This window comes from Arachis duranensis, chromosome 7 (genome assembly GCF_000817695.3).
Source record: "Arachis duranensis cultivar V14167 chromosome 7, aradu.V14167.gnm2.J7QH, whole genome shotgun sequence".
In the NCBI taxonomy this organism is placed as follows: domain Eukaryota; kingdom Viridiplantae; phylum Streptophyta; class Magnoliopsida; order Fabales; family Fabaceae; genus Arachis; species Arachis duranensis.
This window is the reverse complement of record NC_029778.3, coordinates 17,074,944-17,092,043: the sequence shown is the minus strand read 5'-3', so window position 1 is coordinate 17,092,043 and position 17,100 is coordinate 17,074,944. Positions and strand designations below refer to the sequence as shown.

The window sequence follows — 17,100 nt, the reverse complement described above, 5'->3', positions numbered from 1 at the left end:
TATAAAATTTAATTATTTTTATTATGTTATATAAAAAAAAACTATTCGTATACTGAAATTAGTCACCGAAATTAACAATTAATATATTTGTACGGAAATACATGTGTGACTTAATTTAAATTTGACTAGTATTTTTATCCAAAATAACATTAAGAGAATATAAATCTCACAAACTTATGTCGGTCCTGATATTGTTGATTATGCGTAAAAAAAATTATAGCATTCAACTACTTTTACAAAAAAGGTTGTAAAGAATAAAAGTCTCCTTTGAATACAACGACTAGGGTCTCCGATCCATAGATACAAAAAAATAAATAATCAATTCTTTAGTTATTATTTTCATATAAAAGAACTTAATTTTTAATTAATAATTAATTTTTATATTCATCATGTAAAATTTGAAAGAATTTAACTTGTATACTCTTATATTTGATTAGGTATTAAGTCTGTTGCATAAATAAAAATAATTTGTTTTTATATTTTCCATTTAAAATTAATATTTGTCACCCTATATATATAAATATAATTACATATTAGCATAAAAAATTTATATCGGTTCTAACTTTTAATAACAATATTAGTATTTTTTTAAATCATATATAATAAATATTTGATAGTATAAAGTAAAAACATAGATAAGAAAGATATCCAATAAAAATTTAAAGCTAAATAAAAAAAATATGCATATAATTATATTTTTTATTTAAATTATATCATATTGTTAATTTTATGTTTTGTAGAACAAAAGAATAGAAAAATTTAGAGAATGACAGAAAAGCGAGAAAAAGATAAAAAAAAAGGAGAAGGAGTTTGTCAATTTTGTAGGTTAAATTAAAATTTTATTTTAGTTACAATAAAACAAATTTGGTAGTACATTTTGATTTGTCAAATTACTAACATAAAATATAAATTATATATAGAGTGCGGCGAATATAGAGAAATAGAAAAGAAACAGAGGCATATAAGAAAACAAATGTCCAATATGAAAAAAACGACTCCGAGAATAGGCATGCGAGTCCGCGATGGAGTGGAGGTGCACCGGCAAAAAAATACCGTCAACATGGCTTACAGTAACCTGAGCGACGCCGACGGAAAAATTAAAGTTGGAGGAATCAGCATGGCTTACAGTAACCTGAGTGACGCCGACGGAAAAATTAAAGTTGAAGGAAGAGGTTAGCTTTTATCCGGCGGCTACGGCACCGTATGGCCGACGGAGAGTCTATGGGCGATGAAAAACGTGGATTTCAGTAGCTGATAGGGTTCAGTTAATGTGAATTTGTCTTTAGTTTTTGAAATTAGTTTCAAGCTCACTTTGCTAATAAAGGAAAACAAAAGAATGAAAATTACTAATTAACTTAGTGTCTTTCGTAATTTAGTTTTACTGTCCGTTAAAAATGAGCTTATTGTTATCAACTTCTTATTAGTAAATGTTATATCAGTTTTGCAATTTTAATTTAACCATAAATTGTTAAAGGATATGTATTTTTTTAAAAATGGGTTAAAAAATAAGTTTCTAACATCATTGTTACATTTTAATTTTAACAAAATGCTACTAAAATGATTTTTTTTTTTTTTGTGACTACTACTAAAATGATTTGATTTTCCATCTCTCTTTACAAATTAATTTAAAGCTTATTGTTTGTGAAATACGATGGAAAATAGGTAACGTGAGGTTTTTTTTCTCTTATGAATCAATATTTTCTAAACGAAAAAAAAAGTCAATAATAACTTAATAAAATAAACAATTAATTAGTCTTAAATTAAAATAATAAAATATATTTTATAAAAGTCATAAAATTAACGATAATTAATTTTTTTATTATTTTAATTTTTCATCTTAAAATATTTAAATTTTTTTATGTATAAAAAATTCATTATTTCTAAAATTCATTATATCATGATTTGGAAGTGGCGTATTGATTTTCGCCTGTTTCTGAGAGACGTAAAAATCGTAGCGGACACCATGACAAAGATGGTGATAAGATCACACTCTCTATATATCGATTTTGTAGTGCCTTACAAGGAGTTTGAGTTGAGTATTCAACGAGACCGTCGTACATCTTGTTAATCTTTTAGGATTTTTTTTCTTTTCTTTTCTGTTTGATTTTTTTTTTGTCACCAAATGACAAAAAAAAAACAATGAGCTTCCTACTAAGTAAGAGATGATTTATATCTACTAATATAATATTACAAGCGGATGAAATCATATATAATAAATATTTGATAGTATAAAGTAAAAACATAGATAAGAAAGATATCCAATAAAAATTTAAAGCTAAATAAAAAAAATATGCATATAATTATATTTTTTATTTAAATTATATCATATTGTTAATTTTATGTTTTGTAGAACAAAAGAATAGAAAAATTTAGAGAATGACAGAAAAGCGAGAAAAAGATAAAAAAAAAGGAGAAGGAGTTTGTCAATTTTGTAGGTTAAATTAAAATTTTATTTTAGTTACAATAAAACAAATTTGGTAGTACATTTTGATTTGTCAAATTACTAACATAAAATATAAATTATATATAGAGTGCGGCGAATATAGAGAAATAGAAAAGAAACAGAGGCATATAAGAAAACAAATGTCCAATATGAAAAAAACGACTCCGAGAATAGGCATGCGAGTCCGCGATGGAGTGGAGGTGCACCGGCAAAAAAATACCGTCAACATGGCTTACAGTAACCTGAGCGACGCCGACGGAAAAATTAAAGTTGAAGGAAGAGGTTAGCTTTTATCCGGCGGCTACGGCACCGTATGGCCGACGGAGAGTCCATGGGCGATGAAAAACGTGGATTTCAGTAGCTGATTAATGTGAATTTGTCTTTAGTTTTTGAAATTAGTTTCAAGCTCACTTTGCTAATAAAGGAAAACAAAAGAATGAAAATTACTAATTAACTTAGTGTCTCACCTAATTTAGTTTTACTGTCCCTAAAAAATAAGTTTATTGTTATCAACTTCTTATTAATAAATGCTGTATTAGTTTTGCAATTTTAATTTAACTATAAATTGTTGCAGAATTTTCATTTTTTAAAATTTTTTAAAAAATGGGTTACAAAATAAGTTGCTAACGTCATTGTTATATTTTAATTTTAACAAAATGCTACTAAAATGATTTTTTTTTGTGACTACTACTAAAATGATTTGATTTTCCATCTCTCTTTACAAATTAATTTAAAGCTTATTGTTTGTGAAATACGATGGAAAATAGGTAACGTGAGGTTTTTTTTCTCTTGTGAATCAATATTTTCTAAATGAAAGAAAAAAGTCAGTAATAACTTAATAAAATAAACAATTAATTAGTCTTAAATTAAAATAATAAAATATATTTTATAAAAGTCATAAAATTAACGATAATTAATTTTTTTATTATTTTAATTTTTTCATCTTAAAATATTTAAATTTTTTTATGCATAAAAAATTTATTATTTCTAAAATTCATTATATCATGATTTGGAAGTGGCGTATTGATTTTCGCCTGTTTCTGAGAGACGTAAAAATCGTAGCGGACACCATGACAAAGATGGTGATAAGATCACACTCTCTATATATCGATTTTGTAGTGCCTTACAAGGAGTTTGAGTTGAGTATTCAACGAGACCGTCGTACATCTTGTTAATCTTTTAGGATTTTTTTTCTTTTCTTTTCTGTTTGATTTTTTTTTTGTCACCAAATGACAAAAAAAAAACAATGAGCTTCCTACTAAGTAAGAGATGATTTATATCTACTAATATAATATTACAAGCGGATGAAATATTGAAAACTCAATTTTTTAACATATATGATTTAAAATACTGTGAATCAAACGACAGTAAAGTCTTTTAAATATTATTTGAATTTAGCTGCTCTTAGTTTTTTATTATATTTTTATTTGTAATAAGAAGAAAATACATGATATAATTAATGAGTATATTTTTAACAAATGCTTTTAAAATGAATATATTAAAATATAATAAATATAACCGTTAATTTAACATTTATCAATGGATAATTACCAAAAACAAAAAAATATTGAATAAATAATATAATTTCATGAAATACAGACTAATTTATACTATTAAAAGAAAAATAAAATAAAAAATAAATATATAATTATAATTTTCTATATGTGGTACGATGTTTTTTTAAAACATAATAAGCCATAATATTCTCATACATAAAAATGTAAAATTTAATATTACTCTTTTTTGGGTTTATTTCTATACAAAGAATAATAATAATAGAAAAGAATAATATGTGATACAATTAGAGAATTTAAGTAAAATACTAATTGATAACTTAAAAAAATAATGAAACTAAAGATAACTTAATAAATCAAACATAAAATAAAAAAATACAATATTATTTTTTATGAGAATTATATAAAATTAATAATTTGGTAATAATTTTTGTTTATTTGAATAAAATCGAAAATGAGTTCTACATGCTTTTGGAAATATGAGAGTTTTGATTATTATAGAACCCATGGTTATATATATATATTCCAAAAATAGAAAAATTTAAATCTATGATCTCTAATTGAGTATGAAAAAATTATGCCATTTGAGTGATAGTTCGTTAGCGTCGAAAGAGTCTTGATTATTATAGAATTTTACAATTTATTATTTCATACGTCATATATATTATTATTTTATATTTGACATTTCAGAATTATAGTAATATAAAATTATGAAAAAAACAAATGGCACTAAATTGAGAACCTCCATAACCATAATTAATCTTAATTTTTAAAGGGTAAAAAATACGTTAAATTATTACCTTTTTTTTAATTTTGGTGTTTTCATCCATATTGGCCTCTACAAATTATTGTATGGTTTATGTCTAAAGTCCAAAATTCATTTATTTATCTTTTTTGGTTGGAGACCAAACAGGCTTTTAATTTGATTAGTTTTTGTCCACACACTTATTGGCCCACCTAGCATAAAAGATGTTTGACCTGTAAAATTACATAATTGTCCATGCGGTAAACTTTTTGAAGTTACCGTACTTATCTAAAAGCCAGTTACATAATGCAACATTGATTCACTACATTCACAAAATTCTTCTTGCCACTTGTCCTCAAATTATTGGCTGATCAAATCTTGGGCATTCTTAGCCACTACTATCCATGCTACCACAGAACTCACCATATAATTAACCATACAAATATTTTTATTTGTATTGGATTGAATTAAATTATTAATTTAATTCACAATTATCATTGTTTTTCTATACTTTCTCAAATACTAATATATGATATAAGAGAAGCATAAAACATGACTAAGAGAATATAGTGTACTATAAACTATAAATTTTTTGTTGTATATGATTGTGTAACTATTAAATGTATTCATGTATAAAAAAATGAGATCAAAATTTTTAAACCTTATAACATCCTAAATTTAATCCTTATAACATCCTCAAAATTTTGGATGCTTTTGTAGGATCTAGAGACAAAAAAAAAAAAAAAACAAAATTGTGGTGATTCTTTTTCTATTGAGTCATGATGTTCAAGAGATGATCTTGTTTTGATCATGCACCTAAATAAGCTCTCCACACCAATTTCAATGCTTTCAAAGGCATCCTCCAAAACCTCCAATCTGTCAGATGCTATCTGCATGCTGGAACCATGAGCACCATCATTGAGAAGGGTGCTTAAAGTTGAATCCACCAATTGCAATTCATTCAAATTCTCTTCCTTTGTTAATCAATTTGTTCATCCATTTGGTTTCCTTGGACTTTGAAGGAGGACCAGCCAAGAATGAGAGAAGGAATTGGAAGACAAACATGTTCATTGCAATCACTTCTTCCTTGTCTTCTTTGAAAAGGAACTGTACTTAGATACACTTTTTTCAATGCATGAATCAACCTTTCTTCTTCTAAGAGCAGAGTGAAGGGATTGCACATTCTCCTTGATCTGCATCATCTTCTAAGAAGCATGGGTGAGATCCATTTGGCAAACTATTTGCTTGCCATGTTTGCTATTAAGTTCTTGTTTATTAAAGGAAGCTGAATGTGGATGTGGTGTTACCAAGTCTCTTGAGTCTCATTCTATATATACCATAGGACATAGGAAAAGCCACTAAATGATTCATAGATGAATAATGCTTCTAAAAGGCATCAACATACACTGACATACAACTCACCAATCATGTGATTCATGCATGATGCATTGAAATCCTTGGTATATGTGAAGCTTGTCACATCTCTTCCAAATATTATTCTCTTATTATTATTATTATATGGTGCTACCTATCATGTCCTCTTAGTGTTTGCAATCAGAAGACCTCATTAGTCATAGGAATGAGAGACATGAATACTACATGTTATTTGTGGACACACTTCAAAATTACTCTACTGCTACTAATCTGCTCATCAGTATGTTTTCTTATTCTCAACAAACTTACACATATTAAACCATTCTTCATATCACAAAATGTGGATCTTAACTTTGCAAAGATGTGTAATTTAATCCATGTTCCACAGTTCCAACCTCACGATTTTGAGACAATCTCTGAAGAAGCATGGATTATATTATATCATGCCAGATAATACACTTCTGAGTTTCAAAACTATTTCACTTTGAAAAATTTGCTGCAAAACTATCACATGTTAGGCAGAGCTGGGACAAACTTACCATATTCCAAGAAAATAATGCATGCTTCACATTCTTTCTACACATGATTAAGATTGGTGAAATGTATTATCTCTTAAGTTGGTCTATGGAATCAAATTATGAATAATTGAATAGAACCTATATAAGGAGACGTGTCAAAGGGCTTAGACTACAGAAAACAAACACCATTGAGTTTCCTCCAAAAGAAAGGAAAAGAACAATGGCAAGCAAATTGCATGTTCGATCAAACAGTTTGCCAAATGGATCTCATCCATGCTCCTCAAGAGTGCAAGAGCAGTTGAACAACCTCAGGAACTTTGAAGCAACCTGCACATCTGAGTCGGTTGTCAAAGGCTTGTCCTTGTTGGAAGATATATACTTCTCAATGTCGGTTCAACCCAGAAGGCCATTTCTGATAATCAAAGTGAGAAATGCTTCCAAGAGATCTTGGATGTGTGTGGCATCGCAAGGGACACTGTCATGCAGATCAAGGAGAATGTACAATCCCTTCATTCATCTCTTAGAAGAAGAAAGGGAGACTCATGCATTGAAAAGAGCATAGCCGAATACAATTCCTCCTCAAAGAAGATGAGGAAGAATGTCAACAAGTTGATCACATCTTTGAAGCACCTACAAAGCAAATATGGATCTTAAATCAGCATCAAGATCTTAGCATTCTAAGCGAAGTGATAGCAATGAACATGTGTGTCTTCCAATGTCTGCTATCATTCTTGAGTGGTCCTTCAAAGTCAAAGGCAAGCAAATGGATGAACAAGTTGATGCAAAAGGAAGAAGTGAACTCAGAGAGTGGCAATGAATTGCAATTGGTGGATGCAGCTTTGAACACCCTCTTAAATGAAGGTGCTAAAGGCTCCCAGATTCAAGCTTCCAATGAACAATTAGAGGCTTTGGAGATTGCTATTGAAAGCATTGAGAGTGGATTGGAGAACTTATTTAGGCGCATGATTAAGACTAGAACATCCCTTTTGAACAAATTATCCCAATAGAATACACACTATCTTCAGAATACCAATTTTGAATAGCAAATACTATATGAATGTGCTCCTGCCTAGTGAACAAAACAATTAATATCCAGTTATTAGATTTGACTTTAAGGCTTCAAGTAAAAAAAATTAAAAAAAATCAAATTTCCCAAATTTATTAACCTGCTAACTTGAAATAAATCTATAGCAGCTTTTACTGTTCATATTTTTATCAAGATTAGTCACAAAACTCTTCTTTTATTTGCTAATAAACAGAAGAAACTTGATTGAATTTGAAAATATTGAAACAAATTAAGAGCATGTACTCTTGAATCAACATCAAGATCTTAGCATTCCAGGAAAGTGATAGTGATGATTGATGAACATGTCTGCCTTCCAAGAAAGAGAGATCATTTTGTGAAAAATGTTAACGCTTTTATTTAATCACATATCCAAAATTTTAAAATCCTTAAGGTAGTAGATAATTGAGTTAAATACTTTTAATTCTATAATAATAAATTATTAGAAAGAAATTATGATAATAAGGGATACATGACTTAAGAACTACTCCAGTGCTGCTAATCTGCACATCATTATGTTCTCTTAATCTTAACAAACTTATCTGTCATATATATTATTACCATTCTCCATATCACAATCCAGATCCCAGCATCTCAAAAATTTGTAATTTAATCCAATTTTGCAGACCTACAACCCCCTCATATTGAGACAATCTCTGAAGCAGCATCAACTATATATTATTTGGAATCAAAGAGGGTAATGTACTAATGTGGAACAAGTTGAGGCACATTAGGTGGTGTCATTTAATAAACTTTGAAACCATGTAACTTTCAATAATGTTATTGTTATTGTTAGGCAGAGATGTGACAAGCTTAACATATTCCAATAAAGTATATGCATGATCCACATGCTTTCTGGTTATAAGATAGGTGAGTTGTAATGTTTCTTGTGTTAGGCTATGGAATCAAATCATGAATAATTGAATAGCCCCTATATAAAGAGTTTCAATGGACTTGGACTGCAGAACACAAGCATTGAACTCACTCCAAAAAAAGAGTAGTGACAATGGCAAGCAAGTTGCATGTTCGATCAAACAGTTTGCCAAATGGATCTCATCCATGCTCCTCCAGAGTAAGAGATCAATTGAACAACCTCAAGGCTTTCGAAGCAACTTGGACGTCTGAGTCAATTGTCACTAGCTTGTCCTTTTTGGAAGATGTATACTTTTGTTTGGATGATCTTGTCAATGTTGCATCAACCCAAAAGGTCATCTCTCAACAACAAGGTGACAAATGCATTGAAGAAATCTTGGATGGATCCATGAAGGTCTTGGATATATGTGGCATCACAAGGGACACAGCTATGTAGATCAAGGAGAATGTGCAATTCCTTCATTCAGCTCTTAGAAGGAGAAAGGTTGATTCAACCATCGAAACAAGCATAGCTGAATTGCAATTGGTGGATGCAACTTTGAACATCCTTTAAAAGAAGGTGCTAATGGTTCCAACATGAAAGTAGGACATGAGCAATTAGAGGCTTTGGAGATTGCAATTGAAGGCATTGAGATTAGAGTAGAAAGCTTATTTAGGAGCATGATTAAGACTAGGACATCCTTTTTTGAACATATTATTCCAATAGAGACTATGTTCAACATAAAGCAATTCTGTACATATGTATATAACAAACACAATGCAATACTTATACAATCAAATCAAATTCACAGAAAAGTTTATACTTTCATTACAATTGCAGAGTATAGCCAGTTGTATAGTGGATTAATTGCTTGTATTAATTTTATCTTCAAAAACAAAAGTATTAACTTTTCACTCCATCTTTTGTTCTAAATTATTTGCACCAACCAATATTATAGACATAATAAATATAGTGCATGAAGTTTTCTTTTGTATTTTTTGTTATTTACTTTTGTTATTTGAACATAATCTAATTAAAGAGAAAGCATGTTCACTTGTCCCTCATGCATCAATCAACTTGTTCATGTTCATTGCTATGACTTTCCTTAGAATATTAACATCTTGATGCTCAAAATATGCTTGTTTTGATACTTGAATCTCCTTGATCCTTCTAAGAGCAGCTCAAATGTCATAATGAACGTGATATCATGTGCATGATTCTCTTTATATTCATGAAATTTCTACCAAACATTACTGGCTTTTGTTTTCTCTTCTATTTCTCTATATTACATATTAAACGAACTCATTATAATTTCTTTTCATATGCAATTTTTTTCTTTTGGTTTCTAAATTTTAGGGTATTAAATATATAAATAGTTTTTCAAAAATAATACGTATGTATCAAATATCAACCACTAAATTAGTACAAAATACATATTAAAAATATAAACACATATCATGTATATTTTTTGTGAGCATGGTTGATATTTTTATTTTATTTACAAAAATATTATGTGCACACTAAAAATCAGTGATAATATATTTATATATATTTTATTTTGATTTCTTATGAAATCTGTTGACAAAAAGCTAATCCGTCTGATTTTTTATAGAGGCCCAATTTTTTAATCGGGCCAAATTCTATCTATTTATAGTTCTGTGGAAAGCAGAGATCAAAGCCTGATCATGAAGCAGGCCTAGGCCTACCAAAAGAATTTATTTCTTTTTGATACTTTATAAAATAGAAATCTACATATCAACTATGCCCATAAAATCCGGTCCAATAAAAATATAATAATAATAAGTTGAAGACGACCCATCACAAAAAATATAGAAGACGACCATAGTCTCTTAACAAAAATACAAGGAGCATAATCATGCACAAAAATTTATTAGAAAAAAAAAGTAAGGGAAGATAATAGTATAAATGTATAATACCGTTCATTTTCCGGCTAATTTTTTTAGTAATAGCTTGGAGGACAAGAGGTGTGTGTTATACATAATTATGGAGAGTAGGTGTGTTTCTTATGAATATAGAGATAATTTTTTTTAAATTAGAAACTAGTCAAACTACAAATTGAAATTTCAGATTTAGGTGGTGTTAAAAAACTGAGAGTCAAATTTTGGGTGAAAATAGAAAATTGAGGGTCAGTTTTGGATAAAATAACAAAAAAAAATTTAGAAAACCCAAATTGAAGGGTCTGATTTGCAAGTTTAAGAAATTTTTCAGCATTAAAATATAAATCTAATCCTCAGATTTGTAAATTAAAAAAATAAAAAATAAAAACTATAAATCTAACCCTCAGATTTATAGTATTTATACAAAATAAAAATATACTAAGATTTCACATTATTAAAAAACACCATAAAATCCAATAACTGAGTGTTACACTAAAATTTTTTTCATATCCAAAAAAATTAGCCAATAAATCTATCCAAAATTTTTCTTATGTCTTTTTCTTATACGGTAGTAACCCAATAGACACTCGTTAACAGATTAGTATTTGCAGCGACGGGACATAGGATGTTTAGAACCTCACGGATGAGCTCCGATTCCAGCTGAACACACTGACGGCGACTCCCACAAAATTAGGTCTTGCTCTTCATTCACTCCTTTCTTGACAACTCCATTGTCTTTCCTCAATGTATTCTTCTATTTCCGATTCCAATTTGTGATTAACAAGAGTTGAGTGCTTTGCTTTATTCCATTGCCAAATTCTTGACGCCCCTCTCCAATGCTACTTTGTCGTTGTTCCTAGTCTCGCCCTCGTTCCTCTCAAATCGAATCATCTGGTGGTGACGGAGTACCAAACCAGGGTTGAGTGAGCCTCACTGTCTCCGGCACTCAAGATAATGCAGAGATTTTTGAGAAAAACATTGTTTTTCTTTAAAAATTTAATTTTTTTCAAATTTCCTTGACATGTTCATTAATAGTTATTAGACATGAAAATACACTATCCTAGCTATTTTCTACTAGTTTCGAGATGTGTTCACCACATTCACTACCACTCAATCATAAGTCCTCCGAATTTGATAATAGTAGCAGTTGCACAGCAATGCCACATCAAAAGACCATTTTGGCCTTATTTGCCTTCAATATAGTACAGAAAAGGATGTAAATGATGAAAACTACGATGAGTTTGCTTCTGATGTGAAAAGAGTTTATAAAATATTGAGAAAATACTATTCTAGGGATCCCAAATTGGAGCTTGCTTTGAAATAATCTGGAATTGTTGTGAGGCCTGGATTAATTGAGTGCATATTGAATAGATGCGGTGATGCCAGAAATTTGGCGTATAGATCCTATGCATGAGTTTTAAGCAGTCAAATTATCAATACAGTCAAGAAGTTTACAAAGCTATGATTAATGTTTTGGGCAAAATGCAGAAATTTGGAGCTATTTGGGCACTAATTGATGAAATGAGGCAAGAGAATCCTATATTAATTTCTCCACAGATGTTTGTTATTCTAAAGAGGAAGTTTGCTTCTGCAAGGATGGTTCAGAAGGCCATTGAAGTATTAGATGAAAAGCCCAATTACAGATGTGAGCCTGATGAATATGTTTTTGGGTGTTTGTTGGATGCATTGTGCAAGAATTGTAGCATTAAGGAAGCCGCTTCACTTTTTGAGGACATGAGATATCAATTTCTTCCAACCATCAAACATTTCACTTTCTTGTTGTACGGTTGGTGTAGAGAAGGAAACTTATGGAAGAAAAATATTTGTTGGTGCAGATGAAGGATGCAGGCATTGAACCAGATATCATTATTTATAACAATTTGCTTAGTGGTTAGGCTCTAGCTGCGAAAATGGGGGATGCTTATGATCTTTTGAAGGAGATGAGAAAGATAGGTTGTGGACCAAATGCAACCTTGTACAGAACTTTGATCTAGTCACTATGCATACATAAAAAATTGAAGGAGGAAATGCGGTTATTTGTTGAGATTAATAGAAATGGCTGTGATGTGGATGCCATAATCTATACAACATTGATTAGTGGGTTTTGCAAGTGAAAAAGATTGAAAGAGGTTATGAGCTTTTGGATCGGATGATACAACAAGGCCTTGTGCCAAATCAACTGACTTATCATCATCTCATGTTGGCCCATAAAAAGAAGGAAGAACTGGAGGAGTATATGGAACTCGTGAATGAGATGCACAAGATTGGTTGCCCTCCAGACCTTAACATCTATAATACGGTTATTAGGTTGGTTTGCAGGTTGGGAGAGATCAAGGAAGGTGTTCGGCTTTGGAATGAAATGGAAGCAAGTGGGATTAGTCTAGACATTAACACCTTTGTCATGATTATTAATGGCTTTCTTAATCAAGCTTGTCAGATTGAAGCTTGTGAACATTTCAAGGAGATGGTTGACAAAGGAATTTTTACTACCCCTCAGTACGGTACATTGAAGGAGTTGATGAATTTCCTTTTAAGAGCTCAAAAGCTTGAACTGACTAAAGATACTTAAAATTGTATCACATCTACCAAAGGGTGTAAGCTGAATATGGATGCATGGACAATATGGATTCATGCACTCTTTTCAAATGGGCATGTGAAGGAAGCTTGTTCCTTCTGCATAGACAAATTGGATCAGGGGTTAATGCCACAGACAATTTGCAATAGAGATCGCTGAAAAGGTGAGGAAAATGGTTGCTGATCAAAAGATCAATTTCAAGATGTACAAGTGGAGAGGAGAGAGGGACTTCAAAGAAAAAGCAAAGGAGAAAAAGGATGGGAAGAAGAGGAGGGTTAGGCAACGCCATTGAGGTGGAAGCCGTCAGAAATCTAACTAACACATTATAAATTTCACTAGTGAAGCTTGACATACATTCTAGAGGTTTTCCAAACGAGACTCTCATTTTGGACCCGAATTTGGTGAAGCAATTTAATTGGATGAAAATGAATGATGTTATTTTGGTTTGATTCAAGGCATGATCGAAGACATAGGAGAAGTTGCTTCGTTCTTTGAGGTATCAATTTCTAAGTTTTACTTAATGCCTTAATGGGTAGATATTGAGGCAAGGAGTGGTTTGCATTTTAAATTTGACAAAGGTTTATGAATGCAATTGAATGCTTTATATTAAGCTTATTATTACTTTTTTTTTAGTGTGAAAAAGGGCTTGTATCGTAGCATCGTTAGTATTGTATTACAGATTATTTGTTAAAATTTTTTAATATATGTTACTTTTTTTATTACTTCTCTAACAAAGGATTTGACCATCCACTTCACCATATCACTACTACCACCCATATACCTAGGAGTGTATTGTCCCGCCCCCAGAATTTTGAAAAACACTATAAAATCAAGTAACTGTGTGTTACACCAAAGTTTTTCCCATATCCAAAAAAACTAGCCAATAAATCTATCCAAGATTTTTCTTATGTCCGTTTTTTTATACGGTAGTAACCCAATAAGCACCCGTTAACAGATTAGTATTTGCAACGGCGAGATATGGGACGCTGAGAACCTTACGGATGAGCTCTGGTTCCAGCTGAACACACTGACGGCGACTCCCACAAAATTAGGTATTGCTCTTCGTTCACTCCTTTCTTGGCATCTCCATTGCCTTTTCTCAAGGTATGCCTCGATTTCGAATTCCAGTTTGTGAATAACAAGAGTTGGGTGCTTTGCTTTATTCCACTGCCAAATTCTTGATGCCCTTCTCCAATGCTACTTTGTCGTGTTCCTAATCTCACCCTCGTTCCTATCAAATCGAATCATCTGGCAACGGCGGAGTACCAAATTAAGGTTGAGTGAGCCTCACTGTCTCCGGCATTCAAGAAAATGCAAAGATTTTCGAGAAAAACATTGCTTTTCTTCAAAAAAGTTAAATTTTTTCAACTTCCCTTGACAAATTCATTAACAGTCATTGGACAAGAAAATACACTATCTCAATTGTTTTCTACTAGTTTTTGAGGCGTGTTCACCACCACTCAATCATAAGTCCTTAGAATTTGATAATAGTAGCAACTGCATCAGCAGTGCCGCATCAACAAGGCATTTTGGCCTTATTCTCCTTCAATGTAGTCCAGAAAAAGTTGTAAATGACCAAAGATACGATGAGTTTGCCTCTGATGTGGAAAAAGTTTATAGAATATTGAGAAAATACCATTATAGGATTCCCAAATTGGAGCTTGCTTTGAAAGAATCTGGAATTGTTGTGAGGCCTGGATTAACTGAGCGCATCTTGAATCGATGCGGCAATGCTGGGAATTTGGCATATAGATTCTACGCATGGGCTTCTAAGCAGTCCAATTATCAACACAGTCAAGAAGTTTACAAAGTTATTATTAAGGTTCTGGGCAAAATGCAGCAATTTAGAGCTGTTTGGGCACTAATTGATGAAATGAGGCAAGAGAATCCTATGTTAATTTCTCCAAAGATGTTTATTATTTTGATGAGGAAGTTTGCTTCTGCAAGGATGGTTCAGAAGGCCATTGAGGTATTAGATTAAATTCCCAATTACAGATGTGAGTTTGATGAATATGTTTTCGGGTGTTTGTTGGATGCATTGTGCAAGAATGGTAGCATTAAGGAAGCTGTTTCGCTTTTTAAGGACATGAGATATCGATTTCCTCCAACCATCAAACATTTCACTTCCTTGTTGTATAGTTGGTGTAGAGAAGGAAAACTTATGGAAGCAAAACATGTGTTGGTGCAGATGAATGATGCAGGCATTGAACCGGATATCGTTGTTTATAACAATTTGCTTAGTGGTTATGCTCTAGCTGCAAAAATGGGGGATGCTTATGATCTTTTGAAGGAGATGAGAATGATAGGATGTGGACCAAATGCAACCTTGTACAGAATTTTGATCTAGTCACTATGCATACATAAAAAATTGGAGGAGGAAATGCGGTTATTTGTTGAGATTAATAGAAATGGCTGTGATGTGGATGCCATAATCTATACAACATTGATTAGTGGGTTTTGCAAGTGAAAAAGGTTGAAAGAGGTTATGAGCTTTTGGATCAGATGATACAACAAGGCCTTGTGCCAAATCAACTGACTTATCATCTTCTCATGTTGGCCCATAAAAAGAAGGAAGAATTGGAGGAGTATATCGAACTCGTGAATGAGATGCACAAGATTTGTTGCACTCCGGACCTTAACATCTATAATACGGTTATTAGGTTGGCTTGCAGGTTGGGAGAGATCAAGGAAGGTGCTCGGCTTTGGAATGAAATGGAAGCAAGTGGGATTAGTCTAGGCATTAACACCTTTCTCATGATGATTAATGGCTTTCTAAATCAAGCTTGTTAGATTGAAGCTTGTGAACATTTCAAGGAGATGGTTGACAAAGGAATTTTTACTAGCCTTCAGTACGGTACATTGAATGAGTTGATGAATTCCCTTTTAAGAGCTCAAAAGCTTGAACTGACTAACGATACTTGAAATTGTATCACATCTTGTCCATGCACCCATATTCAGCTCACCATTTGGTAGATGTGATACAATTCCAAGTATCTTTAATCAGTTCAAGCTTTTGAGCTCTTAAAAAGAAATGAGTAATACCTCAAATAGGTCTCCAAAGAATTTATGGTCGGACAGATTTGTCCCCAACAAAATTTAACTAAAATTTTGACCCTGACGTTTTTAGTTATACACCAGATACGTCTTCATGGTAGTTTGACCCGGTCAGAATGTCCTATGTGGAGATTAACGGGCTGACGTGTCAGGTTAACTGCCACGTGTCACCTCCAGGACAATTTGGTCCCCATCCAAGCTGGACAAAATAATGTTGTATTGGATCTTGAGGCAAACGACGTCATTTCATAAAGGACAAATTTGTCCCCACCATGGAAGACAGAGTTGCAAAACAACGACGTTTTAAATGGGGGACTGATGAGCGGATAATTTGTACGCTTTTTGGCATTGTTTTTAGTATGTTTTTAGTATGATTCAGTTAGTTTTTAGTATATTTTTATTAGTTTTTAGCTAAAATTCACTTTTCTGGACTTTACTATGATTTTGTGTGTTTTTCTGTGATTTCAGGTATTTTCTGGCTGAAATTGAGAGTCCTGAGCAAAAATCTGATTCAGAGACTGAAAAGGACTGCAGATGCTGTTGGATTCTGACCTCCCTGCACTCGAAGTGGATTTTCTGGAGCTACAGAAGCCCAATTGGCGCGCTCTCAACGGCGTTGGAAAGTAGACATCCTGGGCTTTCCAGCAATATATGATAGTCCATGCTTTGCCCAAGATTTGATGGCTCAAACTGGCGTGGCAAATCAGCCTCAGAAATTCCAGCGTTTAACGCTGGAACTGGCATAAAACTTGGAGTTAAACGCCCAAACTGGCATAAAAGCTGGCGTTTAACTCCAGAAAAGGTCTCTACACGAAAATGCTTCATTGTTCAGCCCAAACACACACCAAGTGGACCCAGAAGTGGATTTTTACGTCATTTACTCATTTCTGTATACCCTAGGCTACTAGTTTACTATTAATAGGATCTTTTGACATTGTATCTGCACCTCATGACACTTTACACGTTTCTTTGTGTACTTTCCATGGCATGAGTCTCTAAACCCCATGGTTGGGGGTGAGGAGCTCTGCTGTGTCTTGATGGATTAATGCAATTACTACTGTTT

General features: G+C 32.0%; 1 protein-coding gene and 3 pseudogenes across 3 annotated transcripts in view; 3 read left to right on the top strand and 1 right to left on the bottom strand.

Moving 5' to 3' along the window:
• The first annotated feature begins 6,782 nt into the window (after positions 1-6,782).
• LOC107458031 (uncharacterized) lies at positions 6,783-7,601 on the top strand (annotated as a pseudogene).
• The window catches only part of LOC107458030 (putative pentatricopeptide repeat-containing protein At5g65820), a 21,968-nt gene continuing 11,952 nt past the window's right edge, over positions 7,085-17,100 (bottom strand). For all 3 annotated transcript variants that reach the window (XM_021127563.2, XM_052251753.1, XM_021127566.2), the window contains exon 4: positions 7,085-7,224. The gene's annotated coding sequence lies outside the window, so the exon portion shown is untranslated. The remainder of the gene's footprint in view (positions 7,225-17,100) is intronic.
• LOC107457985 (putative pentatricopeptide repeat-containing protein At5g65820) lies at positions 8,664-13,275 on the top strand (annotated as a pseudogene).
• On the top strand, positions 14,178-15,956 carry LOC107457986 (putative pentatricopeptide repeat-containing protein At5g65820; annotated as a pseudogene).